The sequence below is a fragment of the Saccopteryx leptura genome, chromosome 10 (genome assembly GCF_036850995.1).
Source record: "Saccopteryx leptura isolate mSacLep1 chromosome 10, mSacLep1_pri_phased_curated, whole genome shotgun sequence".
In the NCBI taxonomy this organism is placed as follows: Eukaryota; Metazoa; Chordata; class Mammalia; order Chiroptera; family Emballonuridae; genus Saccopteryx; species Saccopteryx leptura.
This window is the reverse complement of record NC_089512.1, coordinates 13,465,363-13,491,199: the sequence shown is the minus strand read 5'-3', so window position 1 is coordinate 13,491,199 and position 25,837 is coordinate 13,465,363. Positions and strand designations below refer to the sequence as shown.

The window sequence follows — 25,837 nt, the reverse complement described above, 5'->3', positions numbered from 1 at the left end:
TATTTCTTGACTTTCTACTTTGTTCTGTTAATTTATATATCTTTCCTTCCAACAACACAACACTTCATTACTGTAGCCTTAAAGTAATCATTAAAATCAATTAGTGTAAATTCCCCAATATTGTTCTTTGTTTCTGAAATTGTTTGTGGCTATTCTAGTTCCTCTATTTTTCCATGTAAATTTTAGTACCAGTGTGTCAATTTCTATAATATATCCTGGTAGGATTTGGAATGAGATTATGTTGATTTTATAGATCGATTTGGGAAGAACTGTAACACTGTTGAATCTATTAATATGGTATATCTCTCCATTCATTTAGGTCTTTTTTTGTTTTGTAATTTTCAGTACCCAAATCTTTTATATATTTTGTTTGCTTTACACCTGAGTAGTCTATAAAAGATGCTTTTGAAATAGTACATTTTTTAAAATTGAATTTTATTGGGGTGACACTGGTTAACGTAATTATATAGTTTCAGGTGCCCAGTGAAATAGTACATTTTTCAAGTTCAATTTTTTTTTTTTTTTTTTTTTTTGTATTTTTCTGAAGCTGGAAACGGGGAGAGACAGTCAGACAGACTCCCGCATGCACCCGACCGGGATCCACCCGGCACGCCCACCAGGGGCAAAGCTCTGCCCACCAGGGGGCAATGCTCTGCCCACCAGGGGGCGATGCCCTGCCCCTCCAGGGCGTCGCTCTGCCTCGACCAGAGCCACTCCAGCGCCTGGGGCAGAGGCCAAGGAGCCATCCCCAGCGCCCGGGCCATTCCTGCTCCAATGGAGCCTTGGCTGCGGGAGGGGAAGAGAGAGACAGAGAGGAAGGAGGGGGGGGGTGGAGAAGCAAATGGGCGCCTCTCCTGTGTGCCCTGGCCAGGAATCGAACCCAGGTCCCCCGCACGCCAGGCCGACGCTCTACCGCTGAGCCAACCGGCCAGGGCCTCAAGTTCAATTTTTAATTGCTCATGTTACCATATAGAAACAATTGATTTTTCTATATTGATCGTGTATCCTGTGACCTAGCTACACTCATTCTACCCTTTTTTGTGGGGTAGGCTCTGGAATTTTCTACATTGACAATCATTTTGTCTATGAATAGAGACTATTTTACTTACTTTTTCATCTGTACGCTTAGGTTTGCATATATTTTAAACAGCTATTTCACTTAGAACATTTGCTTCTTAGAGAAATACTTAAACAAGATTAAGTCCTTGACAAATTGGTTTCTGGATCACTAAAAGGGGTTAGAGTCCAAAGGCTTAAATGCAACCAAATGAGTCCTTGGGTTGGGTTGTAGGTTTATACTTGTACTTTGTTCAAATTCTCATTTCAAAATATGGTTCATTGATTGACATGCTCTATCAATTCTATCAATTAACTAGTAAATGGGCATAAATGTGTTTGGGATTTAAAAAAAAAAAAACCCAAAGTGGTTTTAACTATTAATCACTACTAAAATTATAATTGTGGCAATTGCCCAAGATCACCAGGTATTGATGTCACCTTGGGGCTTATGAGAGACTATTACAGAAACTCTAGAGATTGGATTGCCATGATGGATTAATTTTCAATCCACATGTAGGGCCAAGCTCTTCTTGAAGGGAACTAGCACCCTGAAGAGCCATAATGTGACAGTTGCCTGTATCTGGGCAAAAGGCTCCTCCTGCTTCCTTTTCCAACCCTCTGTGGGCCTGAGCTGTTTGTTTCTTTTGCTCTGCTATGTGGGCAGTCTGTACAACTTTCACCCTTTAAAGATGCGATACAGGAGATGATTAGGACATTTTATATAGGGATTAATATTTGCATCATAGAGTCTTGTTATTTTCCAGTTTTGTGTTGGTTGATGGGGATGACATGCGGAATTTCTCATGTAAGCAGAGAGCCTCTCTCCTGTGTCTGAAGAATCATCATAATTGTCAGTGCGGTTAGGAGCTTTGGCATAGCTCTCTGACTTAAGAGCCTCCATATTCCTCGCTTAGCAGGTGCCTGCCCCCTCCCTGGGCTCAATCGGTACCTCCACTGCTACATTCCAGGCACCGTGCTGTCTGTGTCCCTTACGGGAGTGTGCAGGAGGCAGGAGCAGGTACTCTATCTTACATTCATGTCTCCAGGGCCTGACTCTGGGCTTGGCTGATGTTATCGACTGAATGAGACCTACAAAGACACACAGTCTGGCCCAGTGGGAAGGGCAAGGACTCTGGCATCAGGTTTGAGTCTGAGTTCTGCTGTCAGTCCAAATGACTTATTCTCTCAAAATCACATTTTTTTTTTCCCATCTGTAATCTGAGGATGTTACCTACTTCATTATTTATCATCATGAAGGACTTTGTTTATCATCTTGTAGTACTGTACTAGATAAGTGAATGTTATTAGAACTGTTACTTGATATATACATTGTGCCATTTAATTCTGACTATTGGCACATCCTCCCCAACTCAGTTGTTTCCACTTGTTGAAATGGAATCCAGGGGCTGTCGTGGCACAACTTGGCCATCTCCAGTGCCATCAATGTGGCTGCCCTTGCCAGTGAAGTGCCAATTAAAGAGTCAGGTGCTCATATTATCTAAGATGCCACAAAGGCTGATTTTTGAAAGATGTCTTCTACTCTTCCCACCTATAATTCACTCTGTAAACTTCAATAAATTGTTTCTTCATTTATCCCCCATCCTATCTGAAGGGCACTAGCATTGTTAGCTTCACACATAATTGGGGGTTTTGGAGCATGCTATTGTTAATAGCTAAATATAAATTTCATTTCTAGTTTTTATCCCCACCTCCTAATTATAAAAACAACAACTGTGATTTCCAGAAATTCAATCCTTGGTGGAAAACTATGGCATACTTCTAATATATGCATCTTTGGTGTTCCTTTTCTTTTCTTCTTCTTCTTTTTTAAATTAAGTATTTTGATGATGTTCAGAAACTATTTGATGTAGCCTCATTTCAAAAATGGTCACATAAAGTTCTGCTGTCTAAATAAACTGCAGTTCGTATAAAATGGAGAATAAGCTTGCAAGCAACGCTTGTCTGGGGCCACAGAGTCTTGGTATCTTTCCTGGGACTTGTCATTTTCTTCTTATCCAGTCAGTTCCCCACCAAAATGGGAACATGTCAATATGGTGACAATTTTGTAATGTGAGTGCATATATCCTGTGTGTATACGTGTGTACATTCATGTCTTTATGATCATGGGCAGCATGACTAGCTTTTCATTGTTTTTATAGGAGTGGGGTGGTATTTTGATTTCCTTTCTACTTTCCGGTGTTTAAAATTATCTGCAATGATTCAATAGAAAAGAAAGAATTATTGCACATAAAAATAGAAGGACTTTTAAAGAATATCTTTTCTTGGATCAGGCCATGAAAAATATATTATTTTGGCCAGATTCTACCAGAATTGAGAAAGGGATTCTAAGGGCTTTCTGAGCAGAATAATCTCAGAAGTAGTCTACAAGTTCAGTTATGTTAACTGAGCGTGGAGAGAGAGTACATCGCTGACCAGTATCACTGGGTTTTGTGTTTCTCTTTGTAAACCAGATTGAAAAGGAGGATCAGACCAACCCCAAAGAAGAAGTAACCAAAGAGGAATTTCAAGTGAATGGGTGGCCTCGGCTCCTGGACTCACTGCTTCCTGACCCACCTGCCCTTGGGCAAGCTCTCTGGTTTCGAATATGATGCAGAGGCAGACACCTGCTGATGCCCAAGGTCTCCATGTCACGGGGGCCGCCGGGCAGCCTGCCTGGAGGTGAGAGGGCATCTCTGGGTTACGCTCCAGGCCGTGGGTCCTAGTAGTGCCCCTTGGACCCCAGAACTCAGTGCCTGGCCCCTTTTGGTCTCACCTGCAGTCCTTTCTCCCCCAGGATGTGCACAGGCCCCTAGGCTCTTTGGATCAGGACAGCTCAAGTGCCAGTCCATGTGTCGTCCTCCAACCTCTATTCCTTTCTGTCCCTGGCATCCTGTTGCATATCCTTGGTCCTGTTTGGATCCTTGACCTTCTTCTTTGTAATGAGTTCCCTGTACCAGCCCATAGTCAGAGGCACAGTTGGCTCTGGGAAAGAGCCACGTTCTTTTCTGAGTAAGATAATAGGCTATCAGATAATGCAGAAATATTCCCAGGGAGGGTTGGAGTTGTCTAAATGCACGTATCAGACGTTGCCAATGTACTATGTCAGAAGCTAAGAGAAATGGCATGAGAAAGCTCTCCCCTCCCATCCCCCAGGCCCGTCTCCAGCCTCACACAGGGATTGGTGGATGTCTCCTCCTAATCCCAGCCTGAGTGGGAACAAGCACTCTAGGACACTGCTTTCGAGTGCATCCAACCCATCTGGATGGTCTCAAGTCCAGAATTCATTGCTTTGCAAATTGTGCGGCTTTGGGCAAGTTATTGGCCTCAATCGTGATGCTCTATTCTCACTCCCTCTCCTGGGGGGGGGGGGGGTCCTGGAGACATGGCCGCTAAGACAGGCATCCACGAAGCAGGAGACACTGTGTTCCCACCTCTTCACTTCACTGAGTGGGCAGATGGCCCCTGGACACGTTCCCAGGACGAGAAGGTTTGCTCAGAGCTGTGCTATTCCCAGGCCACGGCGCCCAGTTCTTGGGGAAGACCGAGGCCTGGTCCCACCAGGCGCTCCCTGACGGGGCTCCTTCACGTTTCCCTGACACTGGAGTGGGATCGTAAACAGAAGAAGAGGAGGTTGGCCTTGGAGAGAGGAGAGTTAAGTGGGTGGCAGTGGTGAGTTAGGGGAGGTTAAGCAGTTCAAGACCCCTCCCCTGTGTAGGAGGCCATCAGGGGTGTGTGGGGGACTGATCCCAGTCATACTGGATGGAGCAGGACTGGGGGCTGACTTCCCACCTCTGCTCTCTGTTTCACTCCTACTCTCTGTAGTCCGAGATTCTTGGGAAGGACTTTGGTCTCGGTATGGGCTTTCTATCACCGCCATAGGAAATATCCCCCTTCCCCGCCCCCAGCTCGGTCCCTTTCCGCCCTGGTTCCTCCACGTCCCCTAAACACATACACACGCAGCAGGGAGGGAGGTTGCCCACAGGTTAAATGGAAGGCTTTCGGGTTTTCTTGTGGGTTGGAGTGTAGGTGTGTTAGGTTAGGGAACTTGGCTTTGGGAGAACATCTTTAGGCTTTCATTTTCTCTGCCATGCAGAAATACTGGAAAGTCCCTTCAAGTCTCATGTCGGACCCATCCCCCCTTGAGGACCCTGACCACTTAAGCTGATCCCAGGAAAAAAGTGAACTCTAACACCCTCCCTTCTGGACCTGCCCTTGACTTAGGGTTCCAGGCGCGCCAGGCCGCAGCCTTGACGGACCCCTCTCAGGCCACCGTCCTTACTCAGCTCCGAGCTGGGGGGTAGAAGGAGAAGGCTTGGGGTAGATCCATTTCTCCTTAGGGTCCAGCAGGGTCCGTGCCAGAAGCCACCCCAGCTTATTTTAAGCTCAAGTTGATTTGTTTGTTGGGTTTTAAGGCTGAAAGATGAAAGCGATAGATACTTCCCCCACTCCGCCCCACCCCCTCCGACACGCCCCTACTTGGTCTGGAGGGGATGTGGGGCCGGGCCCCAGACCGTGAGGGTGAAAGGCTCATGGTTCTTCCAGGCTTCGTTCCCTCTGCTTGCACCTCAGAAGCCCCTTTCCTACCCAGCAAAACCACACCTTCTTGCCTTCTTTCTGTTCTCCCCTTTCGTACTTGTAAACAAGATGTTGTCGTGTCTACTCAGTGCTGGTGTCCATCTTGGGGCTCTGTTGTTGTTCCTTCTGCCCGGGATGCTCTGGCCTCAGATCTTTGCTCGCTGGTGCCTTCAGCTCAAATACCATCTCAGAGCCGCTTCCCTTGGAAACTCAGAGCGGTTTCCATGGTTACTCTCTAGCCCCCCATCACTCTAGTTTGTTTGCCTTCAAGGTACTCATCAGCCTCTGGAACTATCTTGTTCATTTTTTCCCCTTGTTTATTGCTTGTCTTCCTAATGTAAACTGCCGGATGGCCAACGCCTGCTTACTGTCACACCCTCAGCTTCCAGCACTAGTGAGAACTCAATAAACACCGTGACTGAATAGATACTTCTTTGTTGGTGTTATTCTTTTTTTTTATATATAGGAATAATTTTTTCCATATTTAGAGACTTTTGAGGAGTCAAATGTGTCTTTTGTATTTAGTAATAAGGACCTTTTTTTTTTTTGTATTTTTCTGAAGCTGGAAACGGGGAGAGACAGTCAGACAGACTCCCGCATGCGCCTGACCGGGATCCACCCGGCACGCCCACCAGGGGCAACGCTCTGCCCACCAGGGGGCGATGCTCTGCCCATCTGGGGCGTCGCTCTGCTGCGACCAGAGCCACTCCAGCGCCTGGGGCAGAGGCCAAGGAGCCATCCCCAGCGCCCGGGCCATCTTTGCTCCAATGGAGCCTTGGCTGTGGGAGGGGAAGAGAGAGACAGAGAGGAAGGAGGGTGGGGGGGAGAAGCAAATGGGCGCTTCTCCTGTGTGCCCTGGCCGGGAATCGAACCCGGGTCCCCCACATGCCAGGCTGATGCTCTACCGCTGAGCCAACCGGCCAGGGCCTAATAAGGACCTTTTGGTGACTTCGTAGAGCACCCTCGGCATGGAGCAAAATGAGGGTGAGGAACAGGAATCTGTGAAGGGAGATGCAACCCCCTCAGCTAAGCTTGACCACAAAGGGAAGCAGAGGACAGGGCAAGAGCTGGAGACTTCCATGACCTCAGGAGACACTTGAGTGTGGTGACTGGCCCAGGAAGAAGGCAGCAGAGAGTGTGCATGAAGGAGGAGGAGGAGATTAATTAATGGAGTCAAGACCTGATAATGTGGACAGGGGAATGCGGGGTACAGGTGAGGGGATTAGGCAGGGACTGGGGGAGTCTCTTTGCACTGGGGAAAAAGGGAAGAAGAAAAGGGGACTAGATTCTGGTGGGTTTGAAGAATCAGGGGCAGGAGCTTGAGTCCTGTGGCTTTGATTTTCTGTTGAAGTAGGAGGTGAAGTGGCCTATTCACAATGAGGGTGCTGGTGTGGGGGTTAGAGAGGAGAACGATGGAGAAGGTTATAAAAAAAATTACTTTGGCCCTGGCTGGTAGCTCAGTTGGTTAGAGCATTGTCTTGATATGCCAAGGTTGCATTTTTGATCCCTGATCAGGGCACATAACAAGAGTCAACCAATAAATGCAAAAGTAAGAAGAGCAACGAATTGATGTCTCTTTCTCCTTTTCCCTTCTTTCTTTCTTTAAAAATTAATAAATAAAAATAAATCGCTTCATTCCACGTCTTTGAAATCTTCAGATAAATTTAATTAATTAGCTAATTAATTAATTTACAATTCAAAGAAGTATTTTGCCACCAAGTCCTTGCCTACAACTTCATATTTAGACGAACCTCCCCGATCTAACTTGAGAACCATATGGGCTCAGATGGAAGATGAAAGAGTTGGAGAAAGAAAGGCAGCGTCTAATAATCTTCCCAAGGAATAAAGAATCACAAGGAAGCTTTCACTATGGGAAATTACAAAATTTCTGACAGCTCACAGTGAGATGGGGCTCTGTTGTGAGACAGTAATTGGCTGAATGGCATCTGGGCTGCTGTTCTAACATCAGAGAAATGTGAAAACTCACACCTTGTAAGGTCCTAGGAGGGCTTCCTGTCTGCCTTCATAGCTCACACCTCAGTCCCATTAATAAGATCATTAATAGATACTTATTATCTTTGCTTGAATAAAAGGAAGTGTTCTTAATGAACAAAGATGATTCTGTAGACCCAACAGTGAGGTGTAGAGTTGTGATCTGAAGATATTTTTCATACTTACTCTTCTTGTCTGTACAGTGAAAAAAATAGTGAGCATAAACTATGTATCCACACTATACCACAGAGTGTTTTGCATTTGTAAATGGGAGAGGTTGGTCATGGCCCCCATGGCCATTGAAACCATGGCCTTGAACTTGCTGTCATATTGCTGCAACCTAGAAGTTTCCCATCTGAGTTAGTGGAACCCTGGAATACTTGGAGATGCCACCTTATGAGATGAGAGGGAGGTGAAACCAACAAGTTCCTGGCCATACCTCCATATCTAAGACAGTCTTTAGGGTCTATGTTAATTTCTAATTTTATATGGATAAATGGTTCCATTGGGGTTAATGAATCTGAAAACTCCACTTTAATGACTGAAAGCAAATATTGATAGTATCCTTATGTGAGTGATTTACTGTATTAAAGAGTATACTGTTTGGCATTAGATCACAGGTTTGGGTTCAGTTGACCGGTATTTCAGTGATTACTTGTTTCTTCTTAGGAAACAATTCACCTACCAAAAAGTTGAGTGTTTTGATTTTTGATTCACTGGCTGGGTTTACCCAAAGTATGGTTGAACACAAGAGCAGAGATTAACAAACATTCCTCATAGTTATATTTATACTTTTGCCTTTAAGCAAATTTATGTAAAAGTATTACACTCAACATGGTACTATGAAAATTCATTTCTGTTGCATATGCTACATTGACTATGTAAACTACATGAATAATGCATAAATAGAGTAGAGGAGGGTGAAAAAATGGGAGTGCTAGTTGTTATAGCAAATGAATATCTAGCTGATTTGAATCATTTGGTTCTCTTAACAATAAAATTAAATTTTAAGAAAGTGTTAAATTTAATTACAAAACTAACATTCACATTGGATTTTGAAACACATAAACTGTCCCAACAGTTTCTTTATAACCTGAGGCTGGAAGCCTGTAGGACCCAGGGTTGGCATCTGAAGAGTCTGGTAGCCTTCTCTCTAGACCCCAAAGGCTGGAGGCATTTGTAGAGAGAAAGATAGTTAATCTCAACTAATTCAGGTCCAGAAATAAGGTGCTCTCTTATGGGAAAAGGGTTAAAGCTTGTAAGGATCCTTTAGACAGGAAATGTAAGCCTACCAGGAAGAAGGGTAGGAAAGAGTGTTTGGGTTTATGTTTGAGAAGGTGGCTGATGGCGGTGGGAGTCCTTTCCATGGTTAATGACGTATTCCTGATAAAGCGAGGAAGTTATTTGTGTCAGCATTAGCCAAACCACTCCTTACTGCATAAAGGGTGAACTTTTTGGGCCATGGTCTGTGACAGTCTTATGTTAACTTCCAGACAAATCTATACGATTAATAATGAAATGGAGCTATCCCTTTTGTGTTCACCATCAAGGAAGGTTGGGTAGTCTGCCATCAGAGAGCGGGGGACCCAATTGACATTCTGGAAACTTTCATCGATTAAATCATGTTTGCACACAGATTAGAAGGTAAGGTTTTTCCTGATACCTCATATGTCCCTGTACATATGTGCAAGCTCTCTCACAAGTAACTTCTAGGCATGTCTCTCCACAGCAGAAAAGGTGAAAGGTATAGTGGGGGGTATAGTGCCCAGACTGGGAGTATCCCACGGGAACCAGTCTGGGAGTATCCCACGGGAACCAGTCTGGCATCTACAACCTCTTATTGATGGGAGTTATTTAGTAGACCTTTCTGGATTTGGGTTTATTTCCAACTCCCTGAAGTATAACAATCTCTGGGTTTGCTACCTGCAGTTTCTGTCTCAGGAAAGCAGCATCTCTCTTTCTCTATAGGAAGAAATTCTAATGTAGCAATAAGAAAAAAGCCTGATGTCTTCTGCTTTTTTTATTCAGCATGGTGAGCCAACAGAGTTTTACATAATCTGTTTTCACTATAATTCACTCTCCATTTCTTAAAGTCTCTGTGAACAGCCCCTTCTGCAGCCAACAGCTTCTGTTCTTTCTCTTCTGTCTTGTAAGCTTTCTGAGTCAGGCTCTTTAACAGTCTTAGTTTTCTACTGATGGAGTCTGTGAAGGATCGCTACTGCCAGCTGCAAGGTTTTGCATTTATTTTCAGCCAGAGCTTTGGCTGCACACAGCAAAAAAAAAAAAAAAAAAAAAAAAAAAAAAAAAAAAAAAAGAAGAAGAATTTTTCAACTTTTATTTTCTCCAGCTGACATCTTGCTGACACCTCGTTACTTGACTTGGAATGTAAATGATGTCTGTTTTCTTCCACTCTTGGTAATGTGGATTTTGCTATCATTTGACTTCCCTGACTTCTCATCTTACTATGCTCATCTGCCAACTAACTCCTTATTTTTAAAATAATCCTGTTCATTTCTTTCCCTAAGATATTTCTCCTCTGGTGCGAAGATCAAGATCAAGTGCTTTCAGATGCACAACATATTTATTCAGAACGTCAGCTCCGTTATTTTTCTAAGCCACAGCTTCTGAGACTTGCGATCTTTTCTGACTTGCTTACTGATCTCAGTAGGTAGTGCTGGGATGGCAGGAACATCTGGGGACAAAAGCAGGCCATAGCCTCCTCTTCATTCCAGCCTCTTGTGTGCCCTTCACCTGCCACCCCGTTTTCAGCTCCTGTCTTCCATCTCTTCCCCTCACTCACCTGTTTTTATACAACTTAAGTTCACAAAAGATCTTGGTTTTCAGATTTCTGGCAGAGCTATTATCAATTTTTCTACACTGTTATTGCTCTGGGTTTCACATCATCTTCACTACCTTCTCCAGATCTTGTTCCCAGGTGCTAACAGATTCTGCCCAAGACTGCACCACATTGACTTTGAAGGTTCCCATTGTCAGGTGACTCAGAATGAGCCCCAATAGGGCTGCTGACCCACAGTCAAGTGCATTCTGACCCCAGGTCCCTCCAATCCTGGTTTTCTTCACTTCCCAAAAATGGTCTGGTGCAAGGTGCTGACTATGCCTTAGAGATGTGTTCTTGCCACTTCAGGGTGGTAATATCATTGCTGAATCTACCTCCTAAACTTGTTTTCATCTACAGTTTTAATTTGCTGTTACTTGCATTGTCTCAAATCTCCAAAAGTTGTCAGTCAAATGTTTGAACCCAGCTTCTCATGTGATACCTTCCCCTTTTTCTGGTGTAAGTTTCCCTTTGCAGAGCTATCGGGGTCCTAATAATAGAATAGATGGAGTCCAAAGGAAGAGCCAGGAGTGTTGAGTACCAAAGTGTTTTTTTCTTCCTTGAAAAGCTTCCTCTATGGACTCTCAGATGCAAGGGCCCAAAACAAAGAGAATGTATATTCAAAGCATGGAGATAGAAAGGCTGAGAGTGTCCAGAGCTCTTCCTTTGTTTGTGTGCCTACTCTTGCCAATCAAGTGACCAGAGGGCACGAGGTTCTAGGATTTGTCCCACTTCAGACACCTATCCACCTGTTTGGTCAAGGGACAGGAAGATGGGGGAGGCCTATTGAGAATGTACAGATAAAACCACTGGGAGCATAACATAGGATTCTAGTTTGACATGTTTCTCCTCCCCAACAGCATTTTGAAAATATCATCCTATTGTCTTCCGACCTCTATAATTGCCAGTGAGGAATCTGCTGTCATTCTACTTGCCCTCTATTGTAAGTAAATTGTATTTTCCCTTTGGTTGTTAAAAAAATTTTTTCCCCTTAACTTTGGTGTTCTAAAGTTTCACTATGATGTTATTTAAGTATGGAATTATTTTTATTCTGCTTAGGACTCAAGTTTCTTCAATATGAAGATATATATCATTCTTCAGGGATGTATAAAAAAAGATATTGTACAACCATCATAATGGCAAAAATTAAAAATTATCAAATGTTGGCAAGAACGTGGGAAAAATTCTCATAAGCTACCGATGAGAATTTATAAACTACTACAACTTTGGGGTGAAGTCTGGTGATACTAGCAAAGCAGGATATTATATAACCTATGATCAAGTTATTGTGATTTTAAGCACCCATCCTAGAGAAAACTTGCATTTATGGAATAAGGAAATAAATATAAATCTGTTCAGTGAAGCACAATTTGCACTGGAAATAAAAAGAGAGAGAGAAACACATACACAGAAAGAAATTAATCAAAATGTCCACCAATAAGAGAATGAACAAATCAATAATAACATATTCATAAATAAAATCCTAAACAGCAGTTAAAACAAATTAATCAGATATGCCAAATTTATAACAGGTAGATAAATTTGGAAAATAAAATGAAAAATATAAAAAGCAAATCATAGATGGTAAGTGCAAGATGATACCCTATGCAAAAAATTGAACAACCCACCATACTATAATTGCCAAATAAGCAGAAACCATTAGATCTCACACTTTCTCTATAATGCAATAGAATTTAAAGAATTACAACAAAATAAAAAGTTATCCAAGAAATATCTGTCTGTCCTCTTGGAAATAAAAAAAATTTGAAATAATTCTTAGTTTGAAGAAATATAATAATAGAAATAAAAACTAGATAGAAATGGTCAACAATATTAGCCAGACACCAATGTTTCTGGAGAGATAAGTGGCTGAGTAATGATAAGCCTGGGGTCTCTCCAAGGTTACAATTCTTAGAAAACAAACACATCGGTTCTGAGTCAATTTTGAATCTGGATTGCACTGTGACTCCTGCAGGTTTCTGACGTGGGGAGAAAGGGGAATCATCAGAATACTCCCTCCCTCCCAACCTTCCTTTAGTAATGGGTAGAAAAACACAGTAGAAGAGAATAGAATGTTGTAGAATGTGGAGGGATGTTAGGTAGAGGGAAACTCAGAGGAAAGGAGAAAGGGACACCCAGAGCAGTCTTGTGCTGGGAGCCTGGGTGGCCAAGCACCGGCTGATGCCCGAAGATCTATTAAAGCATAGCCCTGTGTCCTTGAGTGAACACAGCCAGATCCAGCCAAGTTGAAGTGGCAAGTAAGAATACAGGGGCAATGCCAGAGGAAGTCCCATCTAAGGTATGAGGCTAGAGAGAGAAGAAATGCCAGAGAGTAGGGAGAAAGTGTAGCAGACTCGGATGAGATACAGCTCAAAGTACCAACCCCCCGGAAGGAAGAATCAGGCTGAGCACTATTCCAAGGCAGCTGGAGGGCAAGGCCTTTGTGTCCTGGCCTCCTCATTTGGGGAGGCCGTTACTCTCTGTGGAAGTGGCAATAAAAAGGCAGGGGAATTCAACTAACTACACAGAGCCTTCAGGTAGAAATCATTCTCCTGCCTAAATTCAGGTGCTAAATAAACAAACAAAGCAAGAACCTCTACTATAAACAATTTCTAATGATGAGCTATCTGAGGCCATTCCATTCCTGGGAATAACACCAGGGGTGCCATGACAGACTTCTAGAGAGAAGAAATTAGTGAGCCAGACCCACTCAGACCCAATAAGGAAACAATAGTTTCTCAGTCCATTTTAGACTTCGGCAAAGCCAGACCCCATGCTCAGAGCTTGACAGGCTCTATGCGCCATGTGATCCAGAAGGTATCCAGACACTACCGAGTGCAGGATTGGGGAGGGGACGGCACACTATGTATTAATTCATGTAAAAAATCGGATGTCAGCACAGAAATGTTAATAACTAGAAATTACTGAGTTCTCTGTGTTTGTCTGTCGTGGAAATAAAACCCTCTGGAAACTGGTAGATAACTAAATGTAATGTGTCTTGGATATTATAATTAAAATGTACTATAATCTAATTGTATTTTTTGTTTTTTAAGGGTTGGTTCTGGGGACTGTTATGTAGTGAATATTGAAGAAATTATATAAAGTTTCAAAAGCTATTCTATGTAAATTCCTTGAATGAAAATTCTCAACCATAATATTTGGCATATTACTCTGATAATCCTGGAGGTTAATTGATTTTATGTTCTGACATTTTGACTGGTTTTGAGAAAAGTGAGGTGTGTGGTCAGAGTTGTTTTGTAAATGCATAACAGCTGGCTCTCTGGGCGAAACGTCCAGATTTATGGTGTTTGCCAATTTCCCTGGTGTAAATACTTTTGCTGTGGTTGACTGCAAGCTATGAATGTGACATCACTGAATGGGTAAATTTGGTTATAAATATATAAGAAAAGAACATGTTTGCTCTGAACACAACCAAAAATACAAACATCAAGTGGGAAAGCAAGCGGGTCAATATAATGCCGGTTGATGTTTATAAGAACTAAATGTATGATGATCAAGCAAGTAATAAAAAGGGTCATTTAACAACAATTGGTGCCTAGGGTAACATATGGTTCTTTGAAAAACCTGTATCTTAGACACATACTCTGGTTCACACAAAATTGGAAGGAAACCCACTAATAGCAGGTTGATCATCAATAAAGATGGCATGGTGCCAAGCCTATGCAAGGAGGAAGTCACACCACTTTCCCCAAAAGAGGTGGCGGAGGCCAGCCTTGGGCCCGAAGTCAGCGGCACTGTCAGAGTGTCCAGCAGATGGAATGATGGAGACACTGTGTGGAAACTGAGTGGGGTTAAGAGAGGAACAACAACAGAAAAAGGATTTTGTCTTTTTATAATACAGAAATCCAAGGATGAATGTTCGCAAGCTTCAGAGAGCTGCCCAGGTCACTGTTCGTCACTCGGATTGGCAGTGTTGCCTTGCCTGTTTCCTGTTTCCTATGGGTGTCACTGTGAGAACTCACCCAGGGGGCTCACGAGTCAGTGATCGAAACAGCACACTGCTTTAAACAAACTGTCTCTCTTGTTCCTAGCATCCCTGAAGGAACGGTGGCACCTTTAGAGAGAAGGTAAAAAAAAAAAAAGGCTGTCCACACGAGCATGCTTCCTTTCCTGGCTCTTTAAAACCACTGAACACAATCTGTGGCAATGGGGGTTCCTGCTCTGGACTCCACTGAACATCTATTGCCTGGGTGTATGTAAAAAAAAAAAACCCAGAAGGCTCTATTTCTAGACCTTCAGTAAACCTGAGACACAAGGGCCTTTGCAAATGGTGAGTGTCAACTTGACGAGAAGAGAAGCCAGATTTTAATGAGGATTGTTGAGGAAGGCTGGTTCGTCAGCCCCGTTGTGAACACTGGAAAAACCAGGGGCATTTTGAGGGGTTTAAATTTCTTCCTTTACCAGTTCGGGACTGGAAGTTGTTTTGGACTATTAATATAATGTTATCCCATTTCTGTAGTTACAGGTTGGTGAGTCCATAGTCCAAGTAACGTCCCACCTACAAATGTACACACATCTGCCTGTCACCCTCCTACCTCCATTGCTCTGCCTCCTTGCTCAGACTGAATGGCCTTTCGTCATGTGGTTTCCGAATGCTGCTCTGCTTCTTCCTGATTCTCGCATCACTATCTGAACTTTATGTGGGTCAGCCTGGCTTTCCCTTTAAGTCCTGGGCAGCCGCTTCTTTCTTCTTGACACCGAAACTCCACTGTTCCATCTCCTGCTTCTGGTGTTGTTCCTCTCACTAAATTCTAATTTTATCTATTCATTTTAGAGAGGTAGGGGAGGGGAGAGGGGAGGGAGAGAGAAGCGGGGGAGAAGCAGGAAGCATCAACTTCAATACATGCCTTGACTTGCCAAGCCCAGGGTTTTGAACCAGCAACCTCAGTGTTCCAGGTCGACACTTTATCCACTGAATCACTACAGGTTGGACTAAATTCTAATTCCTATAGTGCTCCATGCCACCACCCCAAGACACAAATGAACCACACTGACTATATCTCATACGGTCAGTCTCTCTTTGTTCTTTTTTTTTTTTTTTTGTATTTTTCTGAAGCTGGAAACGGGGAGAGACAGTCAGACAGACTCCCACATGCGCCCAACCGGGATCCACCCTGCACGCCCACCAGGGGCGATGCTCTGCCCACCAGGGGGCGATGCTCTGCCCCTCCAGGGTGTCGCTCCGCCGTGACCAGAGCCACTCTAGCGCTTGGGGCAGAGGCCAAGGAGCCATCCCCAGCGCCCGGGCCATCCTTGCTCCAATGGAGCCTTGGCTGCGGGAGGGGAAGAGTGAGACAGAGAGGAAGGAGGGGGGGGTGGAGAAGCAAATGGGCGCTTCTCCTGTGTGCCCTGGCTGGGAATCGAACCCAGGTCCCCCGCACGCCAGGCCGACGCTCTACCGCTGAGCCAACCGGCCAGGACCTCTCTTTGTTCTTATACACCAGAAAGCATCTTGCCTGAATTCTTCACTAGCATTAGTATGATACAGAATGGATTTCACAGTTTCTTATAAGAGCAGGGCAATGTTTGGAGTCAGAAATGTCTCCATGAGTAGGTATCATCTGACTCTGTAAGACACGCTGCAATCATACAACTATAAACAAGTAAAGACATTAGAGTTGATAGGGTCCAACATGCCTAATTTACAGGAAAAGAAATAGTCCCAAGGAGGGTAAATTATTTTCCCTGAGTATCTGAGAGAAGCTGTGTTAGAAGCCACAGTTCCTGTCCCACTGTTCACAACACTTCTATTATTGAGAACAGTTTAGTAGATTATATCATTATAGTACATTTTATCATGGAGACTCTGAAGACAGATCTGAGTGGAGAGATGGGCAGGAAAACAGATAGGAGGCAGCTGTAAAAGTCAAGAAAAGAGTTGATGAGGAAATGCCATCTAATGTCAAAAGAGTAGCTAGTATTTCATCTCTTAGGCTTGGAGTACGTTTCTACACCTGTGAAAGCAGGGGGACCCATGTGCCCCATCCCTATACTTCCCAGGGACCAGACATTCCAAGCTGAGGTAATACTGCGTATGGTGACCAGTGGCATGAGAGGAATCTCCAAGTGGTTCGGCATGGATGGAGTGTAGGAGGTATGATGGGGCAAAGCAAGGGATAAAGCCACTCCCATGGTATTTGGATCTCCTTGCCAAGTCTAGAATAGCTGTTCATTGTAGAATCCAGCCCAGGCTAAGCTTCCAGAAGAGGGTCCAACATGGAGCGGAACTATTGAAAGCCCACTGCTAAAGTAGTACAAACCACCACCCATCACTTCTGTCTGAATCAGGAGTCTGAACACGGGGGCAACGGGGAACCATGATGGGGGCAGAGAGGCACAAGGTATCCCAGACCAAGGCTGAGAGCGGTGCTGGGAATAAGGGAACAATGTGGAGGAAATGAGAGGTTTTGAATCCTGTGGTTCTTGACTTTGCCAACTTGCCCGACCCCAGACTCTGACCATAGCTCTTCTTCCTGGCTTAAACTCAATGGCTGATGGGCCACATGGGCTTCTCAATCTTCAGTTACCGTCCTGTGTTTCCTGAACTGATGATGTCCTCCAACTGAGCACTCTCTACCCCACTTTGAAGAATAATATACCTGGAACTCTAATATGAACTTGTTTGTGTGAGATAGGAATCTTTGTCTCATGTGTACCATAATAAAGCAACAAATGAAGGAGAAATCTATTAAACATTGTTTAAGCAAAACTTAAAAAAAAAAGACAGAGGCCCTGGCCGGTTGGCTCAGTGGTAGAGCATCGGCCTGGCGTGTGGGAGTCCCGGGTTCGATTCCCGGCCAGGGCACACAGGAGAAGCGCCCATCTGCTTCTCCACCCTTCACCCTCTCCTTCCTCTCTGTCTCTCTCTTCCCCTCCTGCAGCCGAGGCTCCACTGGAACGAGGTTGGCCCAGGTGCTGAGGATAGCTCCATGGTCTCTGCCTCAGGCGCTAGAACGGCTCTGGTCTCAACAGAGCAAAACTCCAGATGGGCAGAGCATCTCCCCCTTGTGGGCATGCTGGGTGGATCCTGGTCAGGCGCCTGTGGGAATCTGTCTGACTGCCTCCCCGTTTCCAACTTCAGAAAAAATACAAATAATAATAATAATAATAAAGACAGATAAGATCTAAGTTTCAAAACATTAGGGCGGCAAAGGCAATAAAAACAAGCTCAGGAGCTGCTCAGGCAAAGTGAGTAAAAACGTGGAAGTTGGGTGGTAGTTTTAAAAAACATACTTCTTGCATATAAGGATACACACTGAGGTGATACCCGCATCTCTTGCACATGTCAAGAGCAGAAGGCTCTGGGAAGAGGGGGCGGAGACTGAGTGGAAACTGTACAAGGTGGGAGAGGAGGGGCCATGGAAATGCACGGTGAATAGCAAGCAGTGGCAACTCTCAGAAAACACTCCAAAACCAGTGAAAACTCCCCAACCCAAAACATCAAAAATACCCACCTTCTGCAAACAGACAGGAACATCAAACTAATTCAATGCTGAGACAAATAAAAAGTAGCTAACCCAGCATCAGTGGAAAAAATATAATAAAAAAGCAAAACTTACTAGCTAAATAATACCAAAGAAACCTGTAATGCAATAGATGAACATTCTAACCAAATATTTTGTCATTAGTTAAAAACAAACAAACAAAAAAACCCACAAGAATTCAATTGCCACCATGAAGGAACATTGCCAAGCAGAAATGCAATACCCAAAGGAGATACAATGTGAGCTTTGAAAAAGGAAAAGAAAGAAAAGAAAAAGCAATAACTCAGTACAAAGCAACCTTGCACACCCTCATTTATCTTCTCGTTGCGACACCTTAGTTGTTCATTGATTGCTTTCTCCTATGTGCCTTGACCATGGGCCTTCAGCAGACCGAGTGACCCCTTGCTCGAGCCAGCGACCTTGGGTCCAAGCTGGTGAGCTTTGCTCAAACCAGATGAGTCTGCACTCAAGCTGGGAACCTCGGGGTCTCGAACCTGGCTTCTCCGCATCCCAGTCCAATGCTCTATCCATTGTGCCACCGCCTGGTCAGGCTCATTTATCTTTTAACTAGTAAATTCTATCAATCAATATTTGTAAGAGTTGAGCCAAGGTCAAAACTGCCTCAGGCAATCCCAGGGAGCAAAAGACAGGTTCAAACCTGCTATAACCCCACCTTCCCAAAAGCCTTCTGAAAAAGAAATACACATACAAAAAAATAAACAACTACAAACTACCAACCTTAAAAAACGGATAACATGTAACATTTAATAAAGACCAAATATATTTGTTATATCACTAAACATAAATGGGTTCAATTCACCTATTTAAAGAAAAATATTTTCTGATTGGGTCACAAAGCAAGCTACAAGAAAATCTCTAAAAAAGAATGTCTTACAAAGGCTAAAAATAAAAGGATGAGAAAAAGGGTACCTAAAAAATTCCCCCTTCACTAAAAAAAAGACAAGGAAGGTCACAATGCTAATATTAAACAAGAATATTATTGAATGTCAAAAAGTATTAAGCAACACTAGTGCTGTTTATATAATGCTAGCGCGCAATTGATTCACAGTAATGAATATCTATGTACTAAATAACATTAATTATTAAACTGAAATAATAGGATCTCAGTCCATAAAAGAGCAAGTAGACAGAAAGGAAAAGAAAAGAAAAATGCAAGGATACAGACGTCTTAACAACATTATTAGTAAGATATATGTAGTTGACATGCATGGATTTTATTATTCCTGAAAATATCGATGCCTATGGAAGATTAAGAAAAAAAATGACTATTTTTCAAAGAAGACATACAAACGGCCAATAGGTACATGAAAAAATGCTAACATCATTAATCAGCAGAGAAATGCAAATCAAAATCACAATGAGATACCTCCTCACACCGTTAGATGTCTGTTATGAGGAAGACAAGAGATACAAATGTTGGTGAGGATGTGGAGAAAAGGAAACCCTTGTGCACTGCTGGCAGGAACTCCACTGTGGAAAAACAGTGTGGAGTTCCCTCAAGAAATTAGAAATAGAACAGCCCTAAGATCTAGCAACCCCACTTCTGGACATATCTCCATGGCAGAGAAACTACTATCTAAAAGAGATACCTGTACTCCTATGTTCGCTGCAGCTTTACTCACAGTAACCAAGCAGAAGCAACCTGCCTGTACCAGAGAGCAACTCCCCAAAGCCATAAGCATCCTCCCCAAGAGCATTAAGACCAGGTGAGCCAGTCAAGGTCTGGGGCACACAACTGGGAAGGGTAATAGGCCCTTATTCTACTCCCGGCCCTTGCACCACGTGCCACGTTTCCATACCCAGAGAAGACACTTAACCTTCTTGTTCTTCCAGCTCTGGGTGCAGCATGTTATGCTATTCTTATGCAGATGAACCAGATGGCATGGAGGGGGAGATACCCAGGGCACTGATGTCAGACAGGATGGCTCTAGTCCTGACCCATGGGTTATTTGGGTGTATCTGAAGAGTATAGACCAACGTGGTGCTACTAATATAATCCTATGGGCTGTGAGGTTGCCTTGTTTCCCATCAATGGTGGGCAACTTTCAGGGTGACGTGGAGATGACGTGATCTTTGAAACCAAACCATTTGAGGGATAGGTCCCAGCACCAGCCTTTTATCTGTGAGACCCTGAGCACATCACTTCTCTGAGCCTCGGTTTCCACATCAATATAATGAAAAATATTATCTGCTCAAGAGGATGGCTAACATGATTAGAAGTAATGAATGTAAAGTATTTAGCATGGGTCCTGATATCTAGTAGGTACATCACACATGATAACCAGAGAGTATTTATCATTATGATTTCTGCATTTATGTATTTATATAATCAATGTTTATAGAGCACCTGCTCTGCACAAGGACTTTTGGGAACAGAGATGACTAAAATATGCTTCCTGACTTCCAGGAAGGTCACTTTATTTGGGGAGGTATAATGTAACTGTTGTACCCAGACTTTTAACTAGATCATTTTTTATCCAAATCACTTCTAAGGGACCCAAATCAGTTATCTGTACAGTGGTAGGGTGTATTTCATGCCCATTCAGTGGAGCAAAGTCACTTGTTTTGAACAGAAATTTTAACCCTAACCTTGGGATTATTTACATCCTGCTCTTGGCTATTGAGCCAAGTCCACCAGAAAACAGTGCCCAGGGAGAACATTTTGGAGTGAGAAATCATCAATAGCTTATATGTTTAGAGAAAAAAACCCTGGAGATGCTGTCTTACTGGTTTATAGCAAAAATGATTGATAGCGATATCATGGATGTAATGGAAAAAGCACGTCGTTAGGGGTCAGTTACTACCTGTGGGGACCAGGGTATGAGTCTGTACGTTGAGCTCAGGATGTTTGTTTTATCTCTCGGAATTGCTGTGAGGATCCAATCAAATGTGATAGTCTTTGTGAAATGTAAAAATGCTATATCTGTAGAGTTGATATTATTTTTATTGAATATATTTTTATACAGTATTTTTTTTTCTATTTTTCTGAAGCTGGAAACAGGGAGAGACAATCAGACAGACTCCCGCATGCGCCCGACCGGGATCCACCTGGCATGCCCACCAGGGGCTACGCTCTGCCCCTCCGGGGCGTCGCTCTGCCGCGACCAGAGCCACTCTAGCGCCTGGGGCAGAGGCCAAGAAGCCATCCCCAGCGCCCGGGCCATCTTTGCTCCAGTGGAGCCTTGGCTGCGGGAGGGGAAGAGAGAGACAGAGAGGAAGGAGGGGGGGTGGAGAAGCAAATGGGTGCTTCTCCTATGTGCCCTGGCCGGAAATCGAACCCGGGTCCCCCGCACGCCAGGCTGACGCTCTACCGCTGAACCAACCAGCCAGGGCTTTTTATACAGTATTTTAAAAACCAGTGATCAGAGCCTGACCAGTTTGGCAGTGCAGTGAATAGAGCATCGGCCTGGAACACTGAGGACCCAGGTTCAAAACCCCGAGGTTGCCAGTTTATTAAAAATACATATTATCTGTGCCTCTGTTAAAACACAGAAACACAGACTCGCCAGCTTGAGCACGGGGTTGCTGGTTTGAGTGTGGGATCATCGACATGATCTCAAGGTCACTGGCTTGAGCCCAAGGTCACTGGCTTGAGCCCAAGGTTGATGGCTTGAGCAAGGGGTCAGTGGCTCGGCTTGATCTCCACTGGCTTGGCTATGCCCCCAAGTCAAGGCACATATGAGAAACAATGAACAATCAAAGTGTCACATCTATGAGTTGATGCCTCTCATCTCTCTCTCTGAAAAAAATCAGTGATTACAGACCTCAGTTTTCTTATGCTCATCACTGTTGACATGATTTGGCAACATGTTAGTCAAAATCATCCATCATAGTCAGTATACTGATGCTTCAGGGAAAATGGCCTTACACGGTTACTGATTGTATAACAGTAATTCTACATTTTCATATTTTTAAAGCATCTTGATATCAAGTGCATTAGAATTCTCCAGAGAAACAGAACCAATGGATCTGCATATATTTGAATGGCTCACACGATTATAGAGACTGAGAAGTCCCAAGATTTGTAGCTGCAAGTGGTTTCTAGTCTGAGTCCAAAGTCCTGAGAACAAAGAGGATTGACAAGTGTGACTTTCAGTTTAAAAGCTGGCAGGCTTATGACCCAAGAAGAGCCCATTTTTGGTTCAACTCTAAAGGCAAGAAAAACTGATGTCTTGGCTCAGTGGTCAAGCAGGATGAATTCTCTCTTACACAGCCTTTATAGCAGTGGTCCCCAGCCTTTTTTGGGCCACGGACCGGTTTAATGTCCGAAAATATTTTCATGGACCGGCCTTTAGGGTGGGATAAATGTATCATGTGACCGAGACAAGCCTCAAGAGTGAGTCTTAGACAAATGTAACAGAGGGAATCTGGTCATTTTTAAAAAATAAAACATCGTCCAGACTTAAATATAAATAAAACGGAAATAATGTAAATTATTTATTCTTTCTCTGTGGACCGGTACCAAATGGCCCACGGACCAGTACCAGTTCGCGGCCCGGGGGTTGGGGACCACTGCTTTATAGTCTGTCTAGGTCAGGGGTAGGGAACCTATGGCTTGCGAGCCAGATGTGGCTCTTTTGATGGCTGCATCTGGCTCGCAGACAAATCTTTAATAAAAAAAATAACAAGGGGCACAAAGAAAACCAGATAGAAGGTGACAGAAGACAATTTAACTTTGGGGGAGGGGTATACAGCACAATCAAATGTCAAAATAATCTAGAGATATTTTCTCTCAACATATGTACCCTGATTTATCAATGTCACTGCATTAAATTTAATAAAAAAGAAAAAGAAAAAAAAAAGATACAAAATTTGGTAAATTGATCATTTTATAAATTGAAAATCCTTAGATATCTGGCTTTGGGTAAAATGAACTTTGAGAGCTGGTCTACTTTTATTTAAATAGTGAACTATTTTATTACTTGGTAAACAAGTATATTTCTAATTGTATAGTATTACAGTCAGTCCCACAATAAGTATAATCTTATACAGAGCTCTGTGTAACTGGCCAGTTATTTTCTTAGAAATAATTTATTGCTAGAAGTGGTAATGTTGTGTTAAGAAGTGCATACATATTAAAGGATATTAATGTGTATTGTTAAAAAAATAACATTAAAAATATAAAACATTCTCATGTATTACAATCCATTCATTTCCTACCGCTCATGTTCATGGTTGCGGGTGGCTGGAGCCAATCACAGCTGTCCTCAGGGACAACACCAAATTTTTATTGGATAGATAATGCTTAACGTACATGGGTCGTTGTATGGCTCTCACGGAATTACATTTTAAAATATGTGGCGTTCATGGCTCTCTCAGCCAAAAGATTCCCAACCCCTGGTCTAGGTCTTCCACTGACTGAACGGGGCGGGGGAGGGGCACCCACATTAGGGACAGCAATCAACTTTATTCCATCTACTGATTCAAATGTTAATCTTACCCCCAAACGCACTCACAGACACGCCCCAAAAGCCAGATATCTGGGCATCTTGTGACCCAGTCAAACTGACATAAAATTAACCATTACATCAAGTAAGCTTTTTTTTGAAAATAATTTTAAATTATAGTTCTTAATTACAGTTCACATTTGGTATTATTTTGTTTCAGGTGTACAGCATTGTGTTTAATATCAAGTAAGTTTTGTTTTCATTTATATTGATATGATTTTTCAGAGGTAAGAATATCATGGATCTCTATAACCTATATAGACCAAAATGGGCTACAAATGATCTAGGTGCGAAAGCAAATAATGACGCATTAAACAATAATACTCTGAAGTCTTCAGGTTTAAAAGAACAGGGGGTATGTCATTTCCCCAAGAATTTGCTGTCCAAATAAACAGCCGTTAGAGGGAGCTCTCGCTGCACCTTAGAAACAAAATTATTGTCCATGAATTGATAACGTGAACTTGGAACTCCAAGTTTCTGTGTTTTAACAGAGACACAGAGAATTAAAGCTAAACTAAAAAAATACTATGTAACCTTTAACAACACCATTTTTGTATGTGAACTTAGTGAGACCAAACTTGCTTCACGGGGTGCAAGAGCCCAGAAGACACAGAGACAGAGCCGGCTGGAGTGGGTAAGGCGCCAGTTTTGTGTTCCAGCCACGTCCGTCTGGGTCAGTTGCTTCCTTTCTCTCCTGGCCTATTTCTTCTTCTGAAGAAGTGGACAGAAATGAGTGTTTATCACACATTGGTGTCTGTGGATGGGAGAAATCTAGAAGGGTTTAAATATTTTTTATTTTTTCAAAAGATAACCTTCCTGAAAATGTTATTGTTCTCCAAAGCTGTTGGTCTTACAAGGATTATTTATTTTAATCACATTCTCAGTCATGTGGGTGATACACTCGACACCCGCTTCTGCCATGCACTTTCTGAGCAGTGTTAACAGTTATGTGGGCACTGAGCGATCCCCGTCTTGAAGTGACAGCGTTGAACTTTAAATGTGAGGCTAAGCCTCTCTGGATGACTTTAGGGTGGTGTTGTCAAAATGACAACAGTTGGCTTATAATTACCATTGCACTCATGGTAGAAAGACACATTTTTCTCTCCAGCAGAGATAACATGCATTTGAAAGCACTGTCAAAGGAGAGGCTTTAGGAGTCCTAAGTCATTCTGCAAACTGAGACTCTGATTTGACACCCGAAAAATTATTGCAAAACAGGAATGCAGTTGCTACTTTTCATTTTCTGTTTCACTTCTTCCATTTCTTAGGCTAACGAGAAGAGAACAGAACCATATTCCATAATCCACGCATCCATGCAAGTGAACACTGCATGACGATGTACTGGGTTGAATAAACCACACACAATAACGTGTTGTGCAGTGGCTTGAAGAGAGAAGAGAGGGAGGAGAACTGAGTCCTCACTCAGCACCTATATGATGGACAAGATGAAGTCAAAAGAGGCTGGGTCACAGCAGACGGAAGTGTTCTCAGGGGAAGTATTTGCCGTGTGCACATTTCAGTTTTTTTGTTTGTTTCTTATTTTGCTATTGACTCAAAATTTTTTAGTTGCAGTAGTGTTGGTCAAATAAGTTTGTAAAATATGACTTTTATGTTTGCTCGCTCATAGTTTGCATTAGGGGCTGGGCAGTGCCGGGTGTACGTACGTACGTACGTACGTACGTGGTCTGTGAAATTGCAAATTACCTTCCTGTTTGGGCAGGGCCATTGCTTTGCTGTTTGCTGGAGGAGAGGTTTTTGCAGCAGAAAGTTTTGAAAAGAGAGAGCAGAAGGAGAGAGAGAGAAAAAAGAACCCATGTTTGCAGAGCGAGAGAGAGAGAATGCAGAGTGCTGAAGAAGAAGCCAGTTTTGCAGAGAAAGAAGCCATGTTGGCAGGGAAGAGAAGGTGTGCAGATGGGAAACCAGAGCTGAGGGGCTTTGCAAGCTCCACTGAGACTGGTGGGGCCTTTAATTCTGGGAGAAACTGGAGAAGATTCTCCTGGTTGTGGAACCAGAGAATGTGTCAGGGCTTTGTGAGCTCTGAATGAGTGAAAGGGAAGTGTTTTCCCTGTGTGTTGCTCATGGGCCGGTGCAAGACTTTAATAAAGGAAAGGCCCACCATTTTTTGGCTCCACTGTTTCTTTACCGTCTGTCTGAATTCAGTGAGAACCTGCATGTGAATGGCCACGATGGCCGTGACTACTGGCCATACAAGTAACTGTGAAGATTTCCAATACATTCCCATTATTTTGATGGCACAATTTTATTGATTGGTTCATTATAATAATGGATCATTGTTAAACAAAAAATTAGCAATGACTCAGCATGCTTGAAAATAAAAATAAGCTAGACCAACGAATTAAGAAACCCTACAAACCTTTAAATACATTTTTCTATTATTAAGC

The 25,837-nt window shown here is 43.1% G+C and overlaps 1 protein-coding gene across 4 annotated transcripts in view; it reads left to right on the top strand.

Annotated features, from left to right (window-relative positions):
• The window catches only part of MOBP (myelin associated oligodendrocyte basic protein), a 48,837-nt gene extending 23,326 nt beyond the window's left edge, over nucleotides 1–25,511 (top strand). For 2 of the 4 annotated variants that reach the window (XR_010747204.1, XR_010747206.1), the window contains 3 exons: nucleotides 3,531–3,738; nucleotides 11,323–11,405; nucleotides 11,522–14,011. The gene's annotated coding sequence lies outside the window, so the exon portion shown is untranslated. Of the gene's footprint in view, nucleotides 1–3,530; nucleotides 3,740–11,322; nucleotides 11,406–11,521; nucleotides 14,012–24,703 lie in introns of those variants that run through there. The other 2 variants (XR_010747205.1, XM_066351091.1) reach the window with 2 other exon arrangements.
• Nucleotides 25,512–25,837: the final 326 nt, after the last annotated feature.